Source organism: Pimephales promelas, chromosome 19 (assembly GCF_988280905.1).
Source record: "Pimephales promelas chromosome 19, fPimPro1.hap1.1, whole genome shotgun sequence".
NCBI classification, from domain to species: domain Eukaryota; kingdom Metazoa; phylum Chordata; class Actinopteri; order Cypriniformes; family Leuciscidae; genus Pimephales; species Pimephales promelas.
Window position 1 is genome coordinate 18,160,528 of NC_142787.1, and position 22,331 is coordinate 18,182,858.

At 38.0% G+C, this 22,331-nt stretch overlaps 1 protein-coding gene across 16 annotated transcripts in view; it reads right to left on the bottom strand.

Annotated features, from left to right (window-relative positions):
• The window catches only part of LOC148970791 (uncharacterized), a 264,684-nt gene that overhangs the window by 233,040 nt on the left and 9,313 nt on the right, over positions 1 to 22,331 (bottom strand). For 14 of the 16 annotated variants that reach the window (XR_016147675.1, XM_089123675.1, XM_089123683.1 and 11 more), the window contains exon 1: positions 3,070 to 3,344. The exons of the other annotated variants lie outside the window; for them this stretch is intronic. The gene's annotated coding sequence lies outside the window, so the exon portion shown is untranslated. Of the gene's footprint in view, positions 1 to 3,069; positions 3,345 to 22,331 lie in introns of those variants that run through there. 16 annotated transcript variants of the gene reach the window in all.

The following is a 22,331-nucleotide window of genomic DNA, read 5'->3' on the forward strand; positions in this document are numbered from 1 at the left end:
ATTCAATGTTAACTAGTAAACTGTAAACCTTTAACCCTCAGGTTTTTCCTGAGATCTGAAAGACCCCAGGGGCATTTTAGCATCTCGAGTAGTGAGTAACCTGTAGAAAATTCACAAAAGGAAAACATATCACATATCTATCATGCCCAATTTAACTATTTGTACACATAAATAAAATCTTCAAAACTCAAATATTTGCTGCTCATGTGATTTATATTAAGCATGCAATTAATCTTTTCAGTCACTGTGTAATCAACAAGAACAAAGCTCTTTGCTACTCATTCCTTCCTGTCATTGAGTGACAAGTAAACAAACAACCACCACCGCCAACGAATATCTCTGCAGATCTAATGATCCCCATCTAAATTTCAGTCAAAAACAGCCATCCAGCCACAAACAAAGCCACTTCTGTCACAATGATATCAGCGGAGTGGGCTTGGAGTAAATTGATCATTATCTTGGCACACCCAAAGAGCCTGTCTTTTGCTCAAGTGTACCATTTTACCCATTTCTAGAGCTATTTTCCTCTCTCTGTCCGATGGAATCTTTCTTTCTGTCGCCATATTTACATACGGGTTCCGAAAGGGGCCACTTGACAGGATAATTCTACCTCTAGAGTTGCGTCAGCTTCTGTCAGGATGTGGGGAACGGATTACTGTGATTTCCGTAAGCAGGATGCACTTTGCTTTACCACAGACGGCACAGCTGTTTTTTTGGCATGCTGAAGGAAAACAAAAGCTCGACGCCACGAGTATCGGTCCACCGTGCTTCCCACAATAGGAAGGCTGAATCTCTTTCGACTCAGCCCGTTTGCCTGGTATCGGCAACCCGCATCCCTCTCTCTAATCCACCCCCTCACCCTCGTCAGCCCAAATGCATCATTACAGTCAATAAATCAAGACGCCTCCACCACATAAACTACAGGATGCCATGTGAGAAAGAAGCGCCAGCTGTTTCTCTGCCCTTTGTTGTCGTATATCCAGTCGACAGAGGCAGGGCTGACTAGTCGCTACAATGCTGTTTTTCTTCGATTTCTCATTTCTCTTCGCCTGAATTGAGTACAGAGAGCATTCCACAATGTAGCAATGAAGTTACAAATCCCTTAGGAATTAGTCTATGCCCACAACAACTGCATGCTTCTAATGAAGGAAATGATAGCAAACTGACAAATTGCTTTTGTTCCTCTTTTGTAAGTTGCTTTGGATAAATGTGTCTACTAAACCCATACATGTAAATTCAAATGGATTTGAATTAATTTACGCAACTTATAGTATTTCAGTTTGTATAGTAAAGTTGACAATAACCACTTAGAGTATATTTTTTGTTGTTGTCTCAACAAAAGGGTCTAAAGTGTTCCCTTTATTTACACATTTTAAAGGAATGTTATAAGAAACACAACATCCTTTAAAATGTTTTTTTCTATGAGAAATGTATTTCATGGAGAGCAAAGTGATTGAAACAAAACTAGGGACACACAACAATATTAAAAATTCTGTGCAATATAAAAGCTGTATATGTAACTATAATGGACAATAGGGAAAAATGGATATTCATTTTAAGATTTGCTTAAAGCTGCAGTTTGCAGTTTTTCCCTCTTTGTCGCCATCTCTGTTTGAAATTTGCAATTGCAGAATTAGAACTTTACGTGGGTTGTGCCTCGGCACGGCACAGCGCAAATGAATCCAATGTTTTGAGGAGAATGTGTAGCTGTCAGTCATAGCACCGGTGTGACAGATCACAGATTCTACTTTTTGGAAGTATGACCAACATAAGATTTTTGACCCTAAAATGTCATCTGAACAAGTAAGTAACATCCACTTTTATTCATCTGACCAACTACTGAAAAAAGCATTGCAGTAAATCGTGCTGGTTAAATCTAAAAATCGTTTTGTAAGGGTGGATTTTCTGCTGGGGGTTAGGCTGCAAGACTGAATGACTAACAAAACGTTATTAGCAAGATGGTAGAAAACTGCACATTTCTTGTCTATTCCACTCACTGCCACTTATACCAATGACGGACATAAGCACAGTTACAATAGCTTAAAGGGATAGTTCACCCAAAAATTTTAATTCTTTCATCATTTACTCACCCTCAAGTTGTTCCAAACCTCTATGTGTTTATTTGTTCGGCTGAGGCATAAAAAAATAATGTGTTTGGTTCCGGTTTCCGACCGACCCTGTCCAATTATGTGCGACCCAAATTTATTTTATGAGCTTGGGGAAGAAATAATAAAAATTAAATAGATACACGAATAAAAAAAAACTTTGAGGCGAACTATTTCACACATCGTTCAATAAACTGAACTAATACATATACAAGTCTTTGTTTTGTTTTTGTTTTTTTGTTGTTGTTTTTTGTCATTTAGGACACTTTTATTCATATACGCACACATACAAATGCATGTATTAGCAGAACCACGGCGAATCTCAAAGGAACACTCATCCTGTTTTCAATACTGAATGATTCAGCATTTTGAATGAATCGGTTGAGTCAAAGATTCAATGACCCATTCATTAACATCTATCTCATTCTTGAATGAATAAATCGTTTAAACGAATCGTTTGAATTATGTATCAATGACTCACTCATTAATACGGCCGCCTACCGCCACCCATTGGCGGTTTAGTATTATGTTTATAAGTAGCCTAGTATCTTTCCAATGTTTCTTATTGCCACTGAGAAAAAAAAAAATCTCCTACCGACCCATGACCTCAATTGACAAACAACCTGAACCAAACTTTTTTTTTTATGCCTGAACACAAAGGAAGATATTTGGAAGAATGTTTTAATCAAACAGATCTCAATCCCCATTGACTTCAATAGTAGGAAAAAATACATACTGTCTATGGTAGTCAATGGGGATTGAGATCTGTTTGAATAAAACATTCTTCCAAATATCTTCCTTTGTGTTCAGCAGAACAAATAAACACATAGAGGTTTGGAACAACTTGAGGGTGAGTAAATGATGATAGCATTTTCATTTTTGGTTGAACTATCCCTTGAGAGTGACATCATTGTATTGCAATAGGTAGCACTTCAAAGTGAAAATTAAGTAATTAATTACTCACCCTCATGCTGTACCAACCCCGTAAGACCTTGGTTCATCTTCAGAACACAAATGAAGATATTGTTTATTAAATCTGAGATGTGGATCACTGCTACATAGGCTCCTGATTGAAACTGGCCCAGAAAGTCAAAGAAGAAGATCTTTAAATATTCCAGTGGCTCAACTATAAGCTTATCATGCAATGAGAATACTTTTTGTGCGGAAAAAACAAACAAAAATAACGACTTTATTCGACCATTCCTTTCTTCCTTGTGGGCCTGAGACGAGAGTTTAAGAGATTTCCAGGACGCATGCGCGAGAACTGAGATGAGGACGTTCTTCTTCTACTCCTCCTTTTTACCGGCTGCTCACTGTTTAGGAGTATTATCGCCACCTACTGTATAAGATGATGTGCTGTGCACCGGAGCCTGTAATAACATGACGGATGCAGTATGTCTGGATTTCATTCATACTATCTATATTTATACTATATAAAACAACGGTCCTGAATGAAGTTCCAATTCAAATGTACCATACAGCTTGTTATCTTAAATGACAGATTATTTTAGAAGAGAAATGTTCTGTGAATTTTGTCTGAACTTCAGAATATTAGTAAAGCTGAAGGGTATTTTACCGCACAATTTACTTGATATAAGAATCATTTACTGTGTAGATACTACACGTAGGAGAAGATTGCATTCATTGTTGATGCTCACAAATGCACACAAACCCTGGACCACAGCTTACACGGTGAAATGCACGCTCTTGATGAAAACATCGGTTCGGTAAATTGCTCACGCATTCAGGTCCATGACGCAAAAATCGAAAGTTTGAATTGCGACACAAGGTCATCTCCATCACTGGCTTCATCTTGCAGTTTTTTTTTTTTTTTTTTTATCACAGTCTGTGTGGTGATGACAGGCTGTCGATCCGTCCATATCTAAATATATATTTCTGAAGGGGAGGACAGGAGCGGCAGGCCGGCCGAATTACCAGGCCTGTCACTTGCCGACTGACAGCAGGGGGCTTTCCATCTGGCCTTGGATCACACACTCTCTCTCATGCACTTAGCAACTTAGCAATGCAGTAGTTTCCTTTAAAGGCCAAGTGACAATATATTGATCTCCTCAGGCCAGCAACTTCAAGCTAAAGGATTGCAGGTTTATTCAATTACCTGTTTGTTGATGCCGCTTCTGGGGCCCGGTGCATGCGCTCTCCTCTCCCTGTCGGCCCCTGGCGTGAAATAGCAGTGTGCGGAATGCTGTCTTGGCACAAGGTGACAGAAGGTTTCTGACAGCTGTGAGAAAAACTTGCTAATCACCGCTTTCTGTTATACCAGCCAGTGTTTTAATGCTAATCGTAATTTGCAATGGACGTGGCCCCTGTTTAAAACAATAATTTATGCAAACATGAATTTCATTTATTTAAAACCGTGTCCCAAAAGGAAGGTCCTAAAGTTGCATTGCATATTCTCTCACATCAGTAATTATTCACTGGTTCTTAATGCTTTTTTTTTTTTTTTTACAAGTCATAATCCTGGTGTTCAACATTAATTAGCTAAAGCTGCCTGGCTGCATTTTCTTCAATATTTGTTCTCATGATTTTTTTTTCTTTTTTTTTACGTCTCAGCACTCTGGGGTATCGTACCCCCCCTCCTATCAGCAAATATTTACCTCAGACAGTGTGGATGAGAAGTAAAAAGTCAACTTAGAAAGGTGGAATTTTCAAGAAAAATCCTGAAAATATGTAAAGTCCTGGTTAAATATAGGGGATCTCACCAAGTTTGGTCTATTAACCCAACCAGCCTGGGGTGTGTTTCCTGAATAATGACGCAACTCAATGCTTGTCTGGTACGATCCATTGTTTTCAACTAGCTACTCGCAACTGTTTCAAATGTTGCAAATGTATCGTTCAACCATGTTGGTTAATGATGTCACACAGGTGGTGGAGTATAACTTAATGTAATGAGGCTAGCTCTAGAATTCATTTAATTAGTAATGTAAACTCGGTGTGATTATGTCCCCGACAACGTTTGTAGTCCCATTAATCACTTGTTTGCAACTGCCGTTTTGAAGACAAGTAAACGCTTTAAAAGGGTTTTACCGATGTATTTTATGTTTTAGAATAAGAGCTTGTGTTAACCACATACTTTATTTTAGGCATTTAACCAAAAACCCATTATGAAATGCTCAAATACCCATGCTAAAAAAGTGCAAAAAATGCCTACAGCACTCTATTAGAGCAAGATGAAGGTGAGAAAATAATGACAGGTATTTTGTTTAATGTTTTAATGCGATGCGGCCCCACGTTCCACTAATCCATTGCTCAAGCTTACAACTAGAATTTCATTTCAACTCTAAATCAATTTTCTAAATAAACAATTAAAAAATAAAAAGTTGGACTTGAACTAATCATATTTCCATAATTCTCGCTTTCAGACCAGTTATGCCATCTTTGTGGGAGCCTGGTACCAAGTCCTTGAAACACCCATGGTTGGGAAAATAAGTCCCAGCTGGGTCCAATTAGGGGACGACCAGGAGCGCTGTTTGTGTTGGCTGTCTCTCACCAGGCCATAGGGACTCATCAGGTTTTCATTTGTCTCATTTGTGAAGGCACACAATAGTACAGTGCTATCCACAGTGGTCTAATTTGAGCGTTCAGCGCCACACGCTCCCTTACCACCGGCTTCATCAACACAGCCTCTCCTAATGCGATGCGGCCCCATGTTCCACAACAATGCCTCTACGCTACATTCTTATGCAGACGCTAACTTGCTGCACGATTACGCAGACAGTTGTTATTATTCTCTGCTAGTCCATATTCAGAAATGTTTTTTTTTGTTTTGCATTCTAATTGTTTTACACTTCATCAACATAGCTGCAAAGTTTGACATGCTAACACGACGCTAACACACATTTGCTGTATGTGGCTGCAAAACATCTAGATTTACAAGCGGAATCCTGTGGATGGGGGTGCGTTTTTGAGAGGATCTGGGAACAGTAGGGAACATCAGTAGGGAGTCTAGTGGAGCTCCGGCACTAAAATTGAATTCCACCCCCAGCTGTTTCCAAAGTTTCTCTTATTTGAAAGGCCTTAACCAACAAGAACTGAGTAAATCTACACAATTAATTTGACATGAGCTATGAGGTGAAAAAGGTACCAGTTCTTTCTTTACTGTCACAGCACTGCATGTTTACAGCATGAACGCTACCAGTAAACACACTCGACTAGATGTTTCTACTCTCAAAATCATTCTGATCCTAAAGGGATACTGTAATTAACTCACAAAAACTTTAAAATCTTTACTGACTATGTCATCCCAAATCTGTGGAAGTTTTTTGTCCATAGGCTACAATAAAAGTCAATAGATTATGTTCTATGGTGTTCGTTCTACAGATAAAATAAACAGAGGGTGATAAAATTATGACAGATTTTTTTTGTTTTTTTTTTAATGACCTTTCCTTTTTAGGCTGATATATATTTAATATAGTAATTATGTGCCACCTGCTTTGGATAAGGTGGTGTTATAGTCAAGAACCCCTAAACCTAGATCAAGTCAATACTAAGACAAGTGTGCACAGTAAGTTGAGACCAAGACTTTGAGGGTTTGAGACTGAGTCAAGACCAAGACCAGACAAGGCAGTACAAATGCGGTTGAGACCGTGGCCAGACCCAGACCTTCAAAAAAAAAAAAAAACGGTCTCAAGACCATTTATATATCTGTCTCGAGTAGCAAAATATTATGATAAGGCTCGTTTGGTGAGGCACGTTGCCTGTAGTAGAAGCTAGGGCTGCACTGACTATGAGAACCTGCCTACGTTAAGCTTAAATTGCTCCAGTGGTATGTACATTTAAGCCTTACAAGCATTTTTTTTTTGTTGTCATAATTAATTGCATTAAATTAACACATTCAACTGACAGCCCAATTTTATACTTGATAAAGACACATGCTACTCAGCTACTTGCAATCTGCACAATGTACATTACAACGTCTTTTCATTAGACAGCAGAATAAATGCATGAAACTTTTATAACTCATATCAAACTAGTGTTAAGCACACATATAAATAACTGCATACATTTACCCACAGGGCTTATTTGTCACATCTATAATTGAATGCAAGCACATGCACCATGTGTCTTGAATAATGCATGGTCTGTCTGAGACATTTTCCAAATGCTGAAATATTCATGAAATTTCTATAAATTAGAAAGCACCTGTCCCCCATGTTTCAAACATATACACAATGAACAATGTGCTTCTCGGAATTTCAGTGCTTCAATAAAAATGGCCAAATTGAATCAATTAGTGGTGCATATTGGTCATAAACCGGCCATTATTAAGATCAATGTCCTGCGCTATTAGAATCGGAGCTGTAAAGGCCAAGGATGGATGATAAAAGTTCATCTCCTTTCAGCATTCTGCTCCAAATATCAGCATTCGCCTTTGAAATATAGGGCTGGCGTGATATGCAGATTAATTAATCATATTCAGAAATTAAACAGATTTATCTATATTTGCTGAGAACAGCAAAATAACAATTCTTCAAAGCCTGCATTATAATGGCAGACATGTTTATGGTAACTACAGGCTTGATGCTTGATATTATGTATATATAATTTGTATTTTATTTATTTTAAACATGTGAAGCTTGCATTCACTCCAACTAAAAGCACATCCTCTTCAAGGCTCCCAAATTGCAATATACTGAATGTTCCACACAGCAGGGATCCATCCATCTCCTCAGTTGAATAAGGTCAAACACTACCTCACATACATGAATGCAAACAACCCAAAGGTCTTTGATTTATAGTGGCTAGATACAAACACCCTTCACTTAGAATAGACGTTGGGCTGTAATATATACGTAGCCAAATGCCTATTGGTCGATATGGAATTTTAAGGGCCCCTTTGAAGCTCGGACCGTTTACATTTGCATTTCATTGAGAGATTGAGAGAGAGAAAAGAAAGAGAAAAGAAAATTTATGTGGGAGGACCATTTCATCTCTTTCCAAATCTCTCTCTCTCTCTCTCATATCCTCCACCATCAGTCTTTTTCGCTCTGTCTCTCTCCATCTCTATTTCTCTCCTTCTTCGCTACTTGCAGAAAGCTCACATGTTGTATTTGATTAGTTTTTATTCTGGCAGTCGTCTACCTATATGTCTGCGGTCCAAGAAGAGGGTAGTGGTTTTGGATCACTTCCTTATTCAAACACAGCCGAAGGGGTCAAAAAGGCAGACCTGTCATCTCCAATGTATTAAACTGCAAAAGAGAGCTACATCTACAATATATGAACTGCAGATAAAAGGAAATGAAAAATGCTGGGTGGGAACTTAACCCCTTGTCTACCGACACCTCAGTCGGCTCCTAAAAAGTCATTGGATATCTCAAGTGGAATGGGTGTCTCTTTTCTCGCAATTTAGTGCTGGTGTAGTGAAAACATGACATTAATTGGTCATTTTCGATGACCCTAAATGGGTAGACGTGGTCCCATCTGGTGTTATGAGAGGTCTCTCATTGTGAAGGGTGCTGGAGACATTGGTGACCTGTCGGGCAGTGTTGAATAACCTATTGTCTCCTCGATCGATCAGAACACAATGCTTGACAATGTCGCACCAATGATTTGTGAATGCTGTTGAAGGTCAGCCCTCCATCCAACTCAAATCATCCTGCCCAACACACACACACCTCTAGAAACCCTCCATCTACTCCTGTCCATCCAGTACCGCTAAAGATTAGTCAGGGATCATGCATTGCATGCAAAGGCAAGCTTCTCTCTCTGCTTTCAAACCCAGGTTCTTTTGTTTTTGTAAAATATAGATATAGAAACATCTAAAGAATAGTCAATGGGAAAATCTATGTGTGTTAATTAAATAAATATAACATTTAAAAAAAAAATTATGGACCCTTTTCACAGAAGTTAGTAACTACCACAGGTATTAACATCATAAAACTAGTTTTTCTAATACGTCTGTGGGAGTGATGGCAAATTTGACATATCGTTATTCTAATCACTGTAATTAAGCTCTCAATATATTTTGGAAAGTCATAGAAATGCTATCAGGGATATTTTCTATTGGAGCAAATAGAAACGCAAAAAAAAAAAAATACTTTAAACTACATAAAATTCTATGTGTTCACACTTTCAGTTCATCGCTAGAAGTTTACACAACTATGACAACTTCCACTTCTGAGAACCCCAGAATTGAGAAAAGGGTTTACCAACATCAAAAATAGATGTTAACATGTCTTAACCAAGTGCAAATACATACGTTCCAGCAAGAAAGCAATTGCTCTGTTCAGATCAAACATGAAAATGGCACGTCAATCACAAAACACAGCCAAGTGTAAAAGTGCAACCAAGTAAAATATAGTTTAACTCATCATGGTCTGAATTACATGAAATAGAAACCTTTCAAAACTTGAAATGAATTCATTGCAAATGTTAACAATTAGGGTTTACGTCATCAAAATTTCGGTGCCATTTGTACCTTCATTGTTGATGACAATTGTCATGTTTAATCATTACATTACTTCCATATGCTCTGGGAAAATGTTTAGGAACAACGAAAGTGCAGCAAGTAACACTAGCTATAATAAAATAACATAGGCCTATCGAACAGAAAAGAATGCCCTTTTGATATTAAGGCAGGGTAGGAGATTTGTTTCAGAAACATTTTTGGTTGAAAGTCTCTTCATCCTGAGGGCAACGATTCAATGTCCTACCTGCCTGACTCATTTGCAAAACTATCGATGCCGAAATGAATCTGCAGCAGTCAGGTGCTACAGGTCAGTGCTCTTTAAGTTGTTTATGATCATTATTACTGTAATGTTATGTGCTTTGAGACATGAGATAGTTTAATGGCATCTCTCGTGATGCTTTTCTTTGCTCCCTGCTGAGAGCGCACTGAAGGGAGGGTGGGATCTTATGCTTTCAAAGCTAGCTCGCTATTGCTAGCCTCTACAAAAATTACCTCTCCACTTTTAATTTACAACCGTGAAAAGCGGTCATTGAATTCAGTTTCTTGAAGACATTATACGTTTTTACTAGCTAAAAGCCTTTCATAAAGACCTAAACACAGCATTTGAGCAAACCTCCAACCAGAATATTAAAAAAAAAATATCAAGTGTTGCCTTCCAAATGTGGGATGAAGTTTGTCCTGCAGTGTGGGGCCCTACGTGGTCAGGTGAATAAATACTCTGTCCGTGTCGGGCCCCTCACACTGACACAGGGGAGCGCATGCATAAAACAAAGGACACCAGAGGGAGATTAATAACCTGTAGATCCAGAGACAGATACTCCAGACAGCCCAATGTGACTTTAAAACCCGAATGAAAAGTGAATGGGCTGGGTCAAGGGCACGGAGGCACAGGTTAAAGAGTCTTTTATCAATCAGCCTGCATGGAGAATTTGTTTGGACAAGCCGTCGGCTCCCAGCGGGATGGAGGGGCCCGCACATACGGCGGAGTTTTCACGTGAAGAATCGAGAATGGATGCTGGTGTGAGAGAAAGAGGAATGGAGGGCGGGAAAAGGAAATGGAAAATAAATGCGCTTGGGCCTTCGATTCCATTGCTCCGTTCTTTCGTTCTAATTTTAGAGGTTTCTTTTCACTTTTAGACGTGGCGCCTGAGCACCATTCACTGTGGGATTTTGTTCAACATATAAAGCAAAATCAATGTGCTTCGCTACAAATGGCTCCCGCTTCCTGCGCTCTCTTCTTATCCGACGTCCCTATCGAGAGCGTTTTAAATCCCTGATTGCGTTTAACCCTGATGAGCCTCAAGCCGGATCAATGGCCAGCCAGTTGCAAACACACACACAGACGCGCGATCACACAAAAGGTGGCTGTATGCACCCACACGCTCCCTGGCAATATTGGTGTGGAGATTAAAGCCATATAAAAGAGGGGAGACAAAGGTGACGCCACCTTCTTTCAAATGGGAAGAGCATGGCTTGACAAAATGAGCGGGTGAGCTTCAGGAGAACAAAAGGGGAGGGCTCGGAAGGAAAGCTCGGGGCAGCGCGGGTGAGGAGCAAGGCCTTTAATTAAAAGGATTATATGAAGGCGCACGGCGCAAGGGAGAGGCTGTCCGTGTCCTGAGATGGAGTACAGTAATGAAACCCATCACTGGCAGCTGAGGGAAAGTGAGAAAGAGATAAAACCAAGCTGGAGCTGGAGACTAGAGATGAAAAGAGGAGATGGGTCTAGATTGAGTACTGGGGAAAGAATTAATGAGACAATGAAACAATGGGGAGATACGGAGGGCTGGAAACTTGAGGAGCTGAGGAATATGATGTAGGTGTGCTGAGTGTCAAATTAGCCTTACTTTCATGTTGTTCCTGGAGAGAGTTTGAGGGAAATTAGACTGTATATAGATTACATTTTATAAAATGGATAGTACTGTCTCTGGCTGAGCCATTATAAAAGCACAGATGACTGAACAATCTGTATTATTGTTCATTCCGAAAATTATCACTAATAAATGTAACTGTTATAGAAAAACTCTTGCATTTCTTAGTTGTAGTTCATAATATCATCAATTTGGTTTCAAGATTTTTTATAAGCCAAAAGTGACCACAAGGCATGGCAGAACCCGATTTCACCAAGTGCATGTTGGCTTTGTTGGTAACTGTTCTGTCTTTATTGAATTGCTACACAGGAACAATTGAGGAACGCACTATATTAACATTCTAATATATTAACATCCTTTAGATGGATTTGGAAACACTTTAATAGTAGTTTTTTTTTTTATTATTATTATTTATTTCAGGCCATTGCCAAAAAAAAACTACTATTAAAGTGTTTCCAAATCCATCTGAAGGCATTACTACAAAACCTTACAAAAACTTCAGTTATTACTAGATAGTTATCATGTTTTTCACTTTAGAATACTGACCCAAATAATTAATCTTTCTGAAGGATTTGGTCATTACTTGTGGGTTACAATGACCTTCACGAATTATATATGAAGAATTATTGATGCTAATTATGAACCTGAATTTAGTAGCTCTTAGTAGTCCTCTGGGAGGTATGAAAAGCTAATAGTGAACTATCACATTCGACTAATTCGGTAATCAGAGTTTCTTGTTAGCTAATAGTAGTTTCTAGAGTGTTAATATTGCAGTATGAATTTGTTCCTCTGTAGTTATTCATTAATGACGGAATAGATTTTTTCACTTTGTTGATCCTGGAACATCAATCCACTCAACCAATCAGATTTGAGAGACAAGTTAACAGTTTATGTCAAGGTTTATGTATAGACCATTTCACAAGATGTAAACAACACTGGTCCAGAATACACTTCCTGTTTCAGTTTGCAACTGTTTTCTTTATTTCACATGTAAAGAAAGCATCTTAAAGATGTTTGTTTAACTTTTTGATTCAGTTTTAAATGTTCTGTTGGTTGTATTTTATCCCAGCTTTTATGTAGTGTTAAAAAACTAAAACAGGAAGTGCTTCTGGACCAGTGTTGTTTACATCTTGTGAAATGGTCTATAGGCTTACAACCAGTTCTACATCACTGTTTTTCATCATTTCCCTCTGATTGTAGGGGTAAGTTATGGGTAGGGTTAAGTTTAGGGGCAGGGATATGGTAAATTTTCAGACAGAAATGTTTTTCCAGGATTAACAAAATATGTTGACTATTGTGCAAAATCAGGACATGCAAACATGACTTCATATGTGGCAATGAGAGATGCTCTGTGCTGAAATATGCCTCAATGAACGACATACTGTTACGCTTGGTGGTTTAAATAGTTTAATATTTTAGCAATGCAGTTTCCATTACATTTTCAACTTTAGTATTTACCTTCGAGCAACAAAGACGAATTTGGCATTTAATATAAATATGAGCAGCAGTCATCTCTGCCTTGAGATTTCATTTGCGGTACTAAATGACAAAAATGCTTCCTACAATAAAGAGACGTACTTGCCACTGGTCATTTTCTTCATTTGCCTTTTTATGATATTATTATGAAGAATAAACTGTTTTGTGATACCTAAGGGGGGTTCAGTTTAGTGAGGAAAAAGCCTGTTCAAATCAAATACAAAGTTTTGGCATGAAAGTCAAGCAAGATTTTAAATTTGGGGTCAGTAACTTTTACTTTTGAATGATTTTATTCAACAGGGATACTTTAAAATGGTCAAAAGTGACAAAGACATTTTTTATGTTACAAAAGTGTTCTCTTTCAAATAAATGTTGCTGTAAAAATGTCAAAAAGCACCATAATTGCATCATACAAGTAGTCCATTTGACTGTTTAGTGTCCATACAGAAGACTTTCAAACAGTCATAAATTAAACATATCTGATGATATTAGGACACATCCTATTAGGATGTGTTTTGATGTGCTATATTTGAATACCATCTCATCCTGGGCCGCCTTTTGAAACCAGTAACTTCCTGATGGCCTGTTGTCTCATTGAGTTCCCATAGGCCTTGCAATTCTGGAATGGATGAATAGCTTCCCTATGTACACCTAGGACATATGCACCTCAATGCATTTGTCTCGCATAATCAATGTACAAGCCCATTGCATTGGTATTCAGCACAAACTGACATGGAGAGCTCATACACATGCACACACAATCCACAATCCCACCTGCATTCAGCAATGGATTGTGTGCGATAAAGTCTCCCCATTTCCTGGCCTGTTCAGGCTAGTCTCCCGTTATCGTGCGAGTTGGAAGATTCAGCTCTGCAGCAGACCCATGCTGCACACTTCACTTGTCCTAGATTAACACTTATCTCCCAGTGCCACCAGAGTGCCAGACCCACTAAATGAATTAGATGGGAAGGAAGCCATCTAGACACAAACCTGTGGCTCATGTCATACCAAAAGTATCCATACAGTGGCAGTTTGTCTTCTCTGGGCACAGCCGAGCTGCAAGTCGCAGTTCAGACCTCTACCTCACGCAATTAAAGAGATGGGGAAAAGTTTAAAAATATGGAAAAGACAAAGGTGACACGCCGAGTCCAAATGACTTGTGAGACATTGTGACATGGGCACACAGGGCGAAAGAATTACATCTAATAATACCATAGATCAATGATTGATTAGGAGTATAGGGATGAAATTTTAATGATCCAAGACCTTTGGGCACTTCAAGTAGCCAGTCCACAGAAAGCTGACATATGCTGTATAATTCATCTGAGGGAGTTTGTTCCCTCTCTCGCTCTCTCTCTGTCTCTCTCTCTCTCTCTCTCTCTCTCTCTCTCTCTCTCTCTCTCTCTCTCTCTCTCTCTCTCTCTCTCTCTCCAAGCGAGGGTCTGACTCTTCAACTCTTCAAAGCACTGGATGGGTGCTGTTGGTAGAGAAAGAGTTCATGTCTCATTTTAAACAGATGCACTCATTATTCTTGAGCTTATTCTTGTTTAATTGACAAGAGGCCAAGAGAGTTCAAATTAAAAAGTGTCAAAAATCAAGCACAAATCTTGCACATCAAGCACATAATTGTGAGAAACAGTTTGAGAAATAAGAAATGAACTGTGAGAAACAAAGCCATTTGTTGTATATTATGTAAGGGATGTACATTATCCCGCATATTACATGGTTACTTGCCAAGTAAATGATTAAGTAAATAGATTTTGATCTGAGTCTGAATATTTTATTAGCTCTTTAAATGCAAAGTTTTGCAGAGAGAGCTGCAAGTTCAAACTAGAGGTACGTTTAAGGGATACAGTCATACCACTTATTATTTCACCACATTAATAATTATGGGGATAACAGATAATGATTTGAGATGAAACTGTTTTAAAATCTTTCCTATTTGTTACCTTATTATCCATTACAGTGTATAAAAGAACTGCCGCAAAATGGCAGCGGCTGCATTTGTATGAAACAGAGAACGAGTCCGCCATATCAGATGACATAATAAATGCAATAAATATCTATATACACTCATACATATGTGTACACACACATTATAATGACACAATTACCTCAGAAACTGGAGATAAGAGTGGATTAACAGATTTCATTCCATTCTCACATTGATAATTTTGCTTCATAGAATGATACAAAAATAGAAAGACACAAAATATTGTTAATACATACAGCACTGGTGAATGTGCTTAGGCCAAATACTAAAAAGTACAGTGATGTTGTGGCCTAGCAGTTAGCGGTTATGCTCCTACACACAAGCTATTATATTCATGTGGGCGAAGTGAGTTCAACTCCAGTTTGCTACTAATGAGATTAGTGAGATCATCTTGATTGTTAGTGATGCTTTAAACAGTTGAATTTAAAGACATGTATGCTTCTTGGAAAAGGTTTTAGCTTGTAGCACAGTAACTGTTACATCATGTTTACACTGGAAGTGAGCATGTCACACAACACATGATGTTGTAGTGTAGACACAATGTGAGACTGTTAGCATGCTAAAATGCTTTTAACAAAGTTGCTAGATTCTAAAGTATTCAAAAAATAATATCAATAGCATTACTACCAGACTATGACAATTTTGTACAATAAAAGCTTTAGCCTATGCATTTAATTACCTATTTAATTGAATCCCTTTAAATGAGAACATTGTACATTTGGAGTGGTGTCAGTACAGACAAAAATGACAAAAATCGGTGTTGCCTACACCATGATATCCTCTTTTTAAAATTTACAAGTGTACAGCCATGTGAGTGGTGTTATTAAGAGTGACCACGGTCAATCTGACTGCAGTAGATGTGAAAGATATTAATAAAAATGATGTTAAATAAGCCAACTCACATACCTCTATTTACTTCCTGTTTTCGGTAAAAGTCCAAAGTAGTCGATTGTCGAGTTCGCACGCACGATCATTGGTAACTAAATGATGTTCAACATCTGATTCGGATGAACTATCCATTTGAGCTGATATTCTCACCACACACCACAAAGCACTGTCATTGGCTGACAGCTGACAGTCTGAGTCTCCACTGTTGCTTAGGTAACAATGATCAAGGCCACGAACTCGACAATCGACTACTGTGGACTTCGACCGAAAACAGGGAGTAAATACATGTATGTGAGTAAATACAGGTACTGTATGTATGTGTCATTTTTATTAATATCTTTTACATCTACTGCAGTCAGATTGACCATGGTCACTCTTAATAACACCACTCATATGGCTGTGCACTCATAATTACAAATCAAGGATGTTAAGAGGCTAAGAGCAGGTTTAGAACTTGCCCCAGTGAGGTCAACAGGGTGCGAATTTTAAAAAGAGGATAACACGGTGTAGGCAACACCGATTTTTGTTGTTTTTGTCTGTACTGACAGCACTCCAAATTTGTACAAAAAAATAAGCACAGTGTTAAAATTGACCGCAGTTCAAGTACAATACAGCTCCCGTCTTCTTAACTAGTACCAAAACCTATAAAACTGTTTGTGAAAAATTGTAATCAGCAATACAATTGTATCATAAATTTGGCTTTTTCTTGGCTTTGGGGGAATTTCTTTTTATTTTACGTTTTTTTTTTTTTTTTTTAATCAGAAAATATTTTAAGTTACAAAAGAGTGATCTTTTATCCATAGCCTATTAAATGGATCTCAAAAGTCTGAGTAATTTTCAGGACATTTCATGGTTCATCAAAAATCTCTGAGCATTTGCAAAAACAGCCACAATTCCAGAAAATTGCTTGAAACTCATGAATCTCATAATTGAGCAGACCGCTCCCAGCGCTGCATACAGAGAGCCCTTCAAGTTGCTCAGTCTCCCTCTGGAAGAGAATGCATTTGGGTGTTGAAGACCCAGCAAGGGAAATGCTCAAAGGTTTCAGTGAGTCATTGGTGGAGAGTCTGTGCGGAGGCTTTAGAGAGGGTTTCTACGGGTGAGGGCAAGTGTGCTTGAGGAGCTATGAAATGAATTTCAATTCCTTTTTCTATCCCTTCCCCTCATTTGCCCACAGTCTCTGAGTGAAGCTCGCAGACTCAAGATATGTGTCCCACTATTACAGGACTAATCCATCCATGACAGCTTTCAATTTCCTTCAGCAAATTTTTTAGCACCCCCTCAAACGAAGGTGCAGTGCTGTCTGGAAGAAATTTGAGTTCTTACACATTTGCAGGGACCCCACCCCTTCCCCACAAAAAAAACGTCACCATGGACTGTACAATTTTTAGGAGGATTTTGAATGCAATTTGCAAAGAAAATTATTCCTTTGAATATACAGTATAAAATAAATATATACATACTATAAAGAATCTTTTATGCGATGTAAAGTTTCCATGGATGTTAAAGGTTCTTGGGACCATCGGTGCCAATAAAGAACCTTTATTTTTAAGAGTGAACATGCCTTTGCTGCTGGGTTATTCAGAAAAAATATGGAAGTGAAAAATGGAGCTAGAATCATGACCTAAGAGCTCTGAATCAATTTAGTTGGCTAATGGAGTGGTGGTCTGGTAATCCAGTCTATCAGAACAAATCATCAAATCCCTCAAAGAGCGAAATGGGAATCAAATAAAATGCTTTTCCAGGCCAGAAACAGCAATGCACATCTGTATGCTAGCTAAGCAAATCTGAAGTCATGCAACATCTCAGCGTCTGCAAAAACACGAATGCCTCGGAGAACCTTTTGACACAGACATGTTGATGCAATTTTAAAAATATTGCACCTACAGTATACATCAGTATATATGAAAACATTGGTATGTATAAAACCTTGTGTACCAGAATAAGGACATTACCCATCAAAGGACTCAACATCCCATGACACATAGCTATAATTACATAGCAAGATAAGCTGTCATTGCACAGTAGCAAAAGACCACTTCACTAAACCTAGATCAGAGCAAATAGCCATTGTGCATTTCTAGACCTGTACTGATGCATGTAAATTATTGATCATCTAGACTTCAAAGGGGGTTGGGGTGAAGATGAGAAGCAGAAATTGATTTACTTCTTCTATTTTTATGATGCATGACGGATCTTTACTGTTTATACACACACACACACATATATATTTATATATTTCTTGACGTATATAACCCTCTCACTATCCATTTCTCATTTCTTTCTTCTGAATTAAAGGAGATGTTAAGTAACCATCTGTACATGATCGTATCCATTTTGAAATCTACATGTTGGTTTTTATCTCTAACAAGGGGAATAAATACATCTAATTTATTTTCAGAACTCGTAAATCATTTCATTCAAGCTCTAGCATCACCACTATGGACTGTGAGCAAACCCAAAATATATTTATATATAAGAAAACAATCTTTGTCCATGTGGATTCTCATAAATCTTTATCTAGAGTTTGCAGCTTTTAAACTGAATTCAAACCTTGTTGATATTTTCTATGTGAAAGCCACATTATGCAAGAACTGGCCTTATAAACTGCTATCTTTAAGAGGAAAAAATATCAAACCTGATGCTCAACTGGACATCACTACTACATAAATTCAATTTTTAATGTCATTTCTGCAACATTAATGGGGACTAGTCATTTTAAATGTGTCCTCGATTTACATGGCTCTCGAGTATAGCTCTAATACAAAGTAAACTGTTTAAATAATAATGCATTTTAATTGCCTTTAATAGTAGGTAATATGTTAAACTAATGCCTTCGACATTTACAGAGGAAAATGCTGTTTGCTCGAGAGAAGATAACAAATCCACAAAAGCTGATATTATCATATTTCTGTCAAACACGCACATGAGCTGTACATGCATTTCACTGCTGAAATGTGATAACCTTACAAAAAGGGGAAATTACAAAAATAATCTCGCTACTGTTTCAGGGACAGTATTCTATAGTGGGATAGATCTCTTTGTTAAGATCTTTGATATTTGTAGGCCGTGTTTACACTTCGTATTAAGATTCATCTCGGATGATCTGAGAAGTGGTCAGGTGAAACATCGCTGTTTACGGCTGGTAAAATGCATTTCATGTGACATGACTGGTGAAAAAGTAAAGAAAATTCCTGGTGTAATAGATAGCAGCTACGCTGCAGCTATTATTGCTGCTATTATTAAGTTGAACTTCTTATAACTTGAACTCCACTTAGCAGTTTAAGATGCATGTCTAGTGCGTATTTATATTGATATGGGAAAAGTAGCGCAGACGAATTTGACAGATGCGTTCTGTGTGAACAGCCCCCTACGGATCTATCAGCCTGTGCCAACTAGAGTTTCATGACAGAAATTACATTTTTATCTAAATTTTAACAATCACAAAGCATCATTTGTTGACCAACAATTGACAGACGAGTCGGTGGTGATTTGATATTGTCCAGGATGTGTCAGGTTAGTGTTTACACTACACACAACATGACACCATGACTTTTGCGTAAACATACGCGCCACTTTCGAGTCAAGTGGCGTGTTATCTCTACGCATTTTGAGCTATCCGCGTGTATGTCTATGCCATTAACGTCCACGTCATTCCACGTGTCTGTACACGCCGTCAAATGTCCGAGCGAAACGAAGAAAAATGTACATCTAAAATGTTCTTTCCTAGGATGGTAAGGGAACAGTCATAAATGCCATTAACCCCAGTGATGGGTAGGTTTAGGGACGGGGTTGAGGTAAGTCATATATTTATATATACATACAGTTATAACGTTAAGTCAACGGCGTTCATAAACACGCTGAAAAGCGATTATGCGTCTTGATAGCACGCCAAAAATGGAAATACGAATTGGCGTGTCATACACACGCATCTTCATGAGATCAGTCTGCTACACATGCAAAATTGTGTTTTGCGTTTCTACTTCCTATCAAAAATGTTCCTCCTCACAAAATGTTTTGGAATCCAACATGACATCATGACTTTTGCGTAAACATACACGCCACTTTCAAGACAAGTGGCGTGTTATCTCTACGCATTTTGAGCTATCCGCGTGTATCCACGTGTATGCGTGTATGTCTACGCCATTACCGTCCAAATGATTCCGCGTGTCTGTACACGCCGTCAAATGTTCGCGCGAAACGAAGCAAAATGTACATCTACATCTGGGGAGCGATCTTTTCTTTTCTAGGATGGTAAGGAAACAGTCATAAATGCCATTAACCCCAGTGACGGTTAGGTTTAGGGATGGGGTTGAGGTAAGTCATATATTTATATATACAGTAATAACGTTAAGTCAACTGCGTTCATAAACACGCTGAAAAGCGATTATGCGTCTTGATAGCACGCCAAAAATGGAAATACGAATTGCGGTGTCATACACACGCTACTTGATGAGATCAGTCTGTGGAATCCATTCACTCCTGTATACTTAGCATTAACTACTTGTGATGAGATTTCTTGAAATGATGTTAATCCCAGGTGTATGCAATAACCTAGCGGCACTAACCAAGCTCTACTTACACCACGAGATCACAATGTTACACATAAAACTACCTAGATACATGGTTTAAAACAGTATTGGCATTGCAATCATTTAACAATCACATACAACAGGCTTCATTTATTAGTCGTCATTGATTTTGTTATTGTTGTTGTCAACGTGAGAGGAAAGAACCCAGCGCACTCCAGTCTCCACAGCGATGAATTCAGCAGTCAGGTGATACAGAGACCACGAGGACCAGAATTCAAACACAATATAACAGTACAAACTTTCTCCAGCCAATACACAGTTTGATCCCATGGCACAGTTTAAGTACTGAAGTGGATCAGAAGATCTATAAATAAGAAATTAAAAGACGTCAGTCATATTTCAGAAGTGTGCTTACAAAACAATATCAAAGCAGCTGCCTAGGAGAAATCTACAGTCTGAGTTCAAATGCATTGCACGTTGGCATACTCAAACGTCATGTAGAAACGCACACATATATACGAAGTCAATAAGTCATAAATCTTCGGTGTGTAGAAGAAGAGCTCTATGAATGATAATAGATGAGGCTGGGATTCTCCAGCTGCGCAAGAGAGTGTTCAAATACCTAGTGCTCCTGACATCAGCTCAAGGTCGGCCCAAATCAGCCATAGATTGCTTCATATCACTGCCATTGAATCTTAAAGCACTGGCTGCTTTCATCTCATCAAAAAGGTCGGAAGATTTATTATTTTACCCTTCCTTGGTGAAGAAATGGTGATTTCTCCTTTGAAACTTTGTTTTAGGCCAAAAAAGGTCTTCGTGTGTTGTTTAAAGGCTTTTAATATTTCGTACTTTGCCCATTTTATACTTTAGACTGAAATATGATGTGCAAAAATGGACTGACAAAGGCTGGGACGCCTCACTTAAAGACAAGATGTTGAACTGTTTCCAGAAGCTGAAGAATAGGTGAACAAGTAAGAAAAAAAAATTACTTGTATGCATAAAATAGTGGATTTAAGTTAGTTAGTTAGTTAGTTAAGTTAGTTAGTTAATTAGTTAGAACTAATGGGCAAATGTAATGTCACCTTAAAGGGATAGTTCACTTTGAAATACATTTTTAATATGTTTTAGCTTACCTCAAGGGCATCCAAGATGTAGGTGTCTTTGTTTCCACAGTATTTTCAAACCGTTGTTTTTTATCAGTCATATAGGTTTATGGGGCCCACCTCAAAGAAGTCCAAATTAAACAGTTACTATTAGATATAGAGGAACTGCACAGACTGAAACATAGGTAGAGGTAAAAACGATATAAATACTGTTTGTTTTCTCACACAAACCGCTCGTTTCGTGTCTTAGGCCATCAATGTGTACTTACAAGTCATTAAATCATGTTTAATTTGGACTTCTCTGTGCATGCTCTTTGACGTGGGCTCCATAAATCTCCATTATATGACTGATAGACAACAACGGTTTGACTGAAAAATATTAAAATTGAAAAGTGGAAAAAAAAAAAACACGGATGCCCTTGAGGTAAGCTAAAACATATAAAAAATGTATTTCAGTGAACAATGAACTATCCCTTTAGTCTTCATAAAGTAAACTATGTAGGTGTAACACAAACTATGAGTCTATGGGTAAAAGAAAGGATTTGGGGTTATAAGTGTTGCATAAGTAATGCATTTAGCTTTAGCATGCATGATACACTAAATGTATCCAACTCACATGGGATTGAGAATGTATAAACAGACTTTTTTTTACTTTTGTCAAGTGGAATTTTGAGTGCTAATTTGTAATTGTATTTTTCTACAGATCCCCTGGGTCTGAGAGTTTCTGTATAATTGCAAACCAGGTTTAAAAGCATAAAAAATAAATCATATGGATGTATGGATGGACCTATAAAGCTGACTAGACGGACTAGATTAACAAAGTACAAAAATACAAACTTTTCCAAATATTCACACTTTTGCTAGCAATATTTCAACGAAGAAACCTAAATCTTATTTAATAACCACCTGCTATTCTGTAGGTGTTATCTGCACTACA